The sequence below is a fragment of the Neodiprion fabricii genome, unplaced genomic scaffold, assembly GCF_021155785.1.
Source record: "Neodiprion fabricii isolate iyNeoFabr1 unplaced genomic scaffold, iyNeoFabr1.1 ptg000068l, whole genome shotgun sequence".
In the NCBI taxonomy this organism is placed as follows: domain Eukaryota; kingdom Metazoa; phylum Arthropoda; class Insecta; order Hymenoptera; family Diprionidae; genus Neodiprion; species Neodiprion fabricii.
The window spans coordinates 1-2500 of NW_025791610.1; the positions used below are offsets into that span (position 1 = coordinate 1).

Below are 2500 nucleotides of genomic sequence, written 5' to 3' on the forward strand. Positions count from 1 at the left end.
TGCGCCTCTTCTCGCAGTGAGAACGAGACGCCCCGGGAGTGCGGGGCCGCATCGTGACGCGGCCCATCCTCCCTCGGTCAGCGCTGGGCTGACCTTTACTTTCATTTCGCCTTTAGGTTTGCTCGTCCCAATGACTCGCGCACATGTTAGACTCCTTGGTCCGTGTTTCAAGACGGGTCCTGAAAGTACCCAAAGCAATAGCGTCGCCGACCGGTATTTGATAATTCGAACGAGCCAGCCAGAGGACACCGCCAGCCAACAGCTGGCCAGGCCCGGGGACGGCGCTAGGTCCGACCACCGGGAATCGCTGACCGCGCTTGCGGCGGGCCCGACGCAGTTCAATGCGGCTCTATACCGTGCGGGTACCGCCGGGCAGCCGGACGGGCAACCGGGGGTCTGCCCCGACGAGAACGCCGAGACAGGCAGCCGACCGGGCCTTAGACCGACACCCAACGGGTCGCGACGTCCTACTAGGGGAGAAGTGCACGCCGGCGCCGCCGGACATTGCACCGCGACCGAGTGCCGTGGACGCGAGGTCCCGACATCACGAGCCGCGGCGAAGCCTGCGTCGCTGACGATGAATCTCCCCGTTCGATCTTTCGGGTTTCTCAGGTTTACCCCTGAACGGTTTCACGTACTCTTGAACTCTCTCTTCAAAGTTCTTTTCAACTTTCCCTCACGGTACTTGTTCGCTATCGGTCTCGTGGTCATATTTAGCCTTAGATGGAGTTTACCACCCACTTAGAGCTGCACTCTCAAGCAACCCGACTCTGAGGAGAGATCCTCCCGTGGCGCGTCCCGGTCACTACGGGCCTGGCACCCTCTGCGGGTAAGTGGCCCCATTCAAGATGGACTTGGACGCGGGCCGACGCCCCGGGATAAGTGGATCCTCCCAAACACTACATTTCCCGGCGGCAGAACCGCGGGATTCAGTGCTGGGCTGTTTCCTGTTCGCTCGCCGCTACTAAGGAAATCCTAGTTAGTTTCTTTTCCTCCGCTTAGTAATATGCTTAAATTCAGCGGGTAGTCTCGCCTGCTCTGAGGTCGTCGTAAGATTGCGAGTCCGTCGTCGGCGACGGCCGTTCGTTCAAGAACAGCACCGTCGACACGGACGAGGACACAACGTATCTCCTTCATACGTTCGGGCCACGGAAACGACCGTAAACACGCTTGCCGTACGGGAGACTCGAGAGCCCCCCGCGGCGAAACGTGAAACGGAACTTGTTCACATGAGCGGCAAACCGACCGCGCGCGGTCTGTGTGTCGCCGTGCCGAATTCGTTCGTTCTCTCGACTATCGCTAGCACCGGAACGTGACGAACGGCAGCGACAGCTCGACCCCGCGATCTGCGGCGACGCGTCGTGACCGTGACATACGTGTTCGTTTGAGGCGACGCGACCCGTTGCCGCGCGACCGGCGCGCGACACGGGCTGCGAACGCCCAGTCATTCGCTCGCGAAGGCACGGAGCGCTAATCCCCCCGGGGGGGGGGTTTTCGCAGCACCGTTGCCGACGGAGCAGTCTGTCGTTGTTAAACGACCCTCAGCCAGGCGTGGTCCGGGAATTGTATCCGTGGACCGCAATGTGCGTTCGAAATGTCGATGTTCATGTGTCCTGCAGTTCACAAGTTGACGCGCAATTAGCTGCGTTCTTCATCGACCCACGAGCCAAGTGATCCACCGTTCAGGGTAATCATATATGTGAATTTTGCATTAAAAATGCTAAAATTACGGTTGTTACCGGCTTTCTGTGGTCGTGAGCGCGGCGCCGCGTGCGTCAGCCCTTGCGCGGTTGCGCGCGGGAAGGAACGCGCGCCGCGCGTCAAATTTCGTTCGTGCGATAGTTCAAGAGCCGACGTCGCCTCGAGTTCACGGGTCGTCTCCGCCGGGATGAACCGGCGCCGGACCCGATCGGCTCGCAATGCAAACGATTGACGGCGGACGGCAGTGGGCCGCGTCAGCGAGTCCCGGGCATCGCTGCCCTCGACGCTGACGCGAGCTTCCTCGTACGGGCGAAAATTCTCTTCGTAGCCTACCGCGTTCGCGGCCTGCGTCCGGGGTGTAACGGCGTTGCACCGAGGACACCCGGGCGCAGACAGGCTGCCCGCGAAGAAGCGCTGAGACCAGCTTCGCACGTCTCTCTCGTACGACCTGACCGGGTCGAACGAGTCGAGGCGGACCGCGGAGCGGTCCCCTCTCGGCACCGAGTCGGCCGGAGGCGCGAACGACCCGCCGCTGCTCCGCGCTGGACGCGGAGCGACGGGTCGACGCCTCGGCGCGAGTCGGTCGTCGGGCGGTTTTAGCCGGCGACTGCGCTCGTCGCGACCGCGGCGAACGCCGGACCCATCGGATCCGGCGTCAGCACCGCGTTCGTTGTCACGACGATTGTGTTGCGCGCCGCGGCAACCGGGCCCGACCGTTACGTCGTTCAAAAGTTTTGTGTAATTTTGTTCGCGACACGTGGGCGTGACACGCCGCTCTCGCGGCGAGACAGCCCCGCGC

At 62.4% G+C, this 2500-nt stretch overlaps 1 non-coding gene across 1 annotated transcript; it reads right to left on the minus strand.

The window, feature by feature from the left end:
• Window positions 1-1535: 1535 nt before the first annotated feature.
• Window positions 1536-1690, minus strand: LOC124187462. The gene has a single exon (XR_006871985.1). It is a non-coding gene; the product is annotated as a 5.8S ribosomal RNA (ribosomal RNA).
• Window positions 1691-2500: the final 810 nt, after the last annotated feature.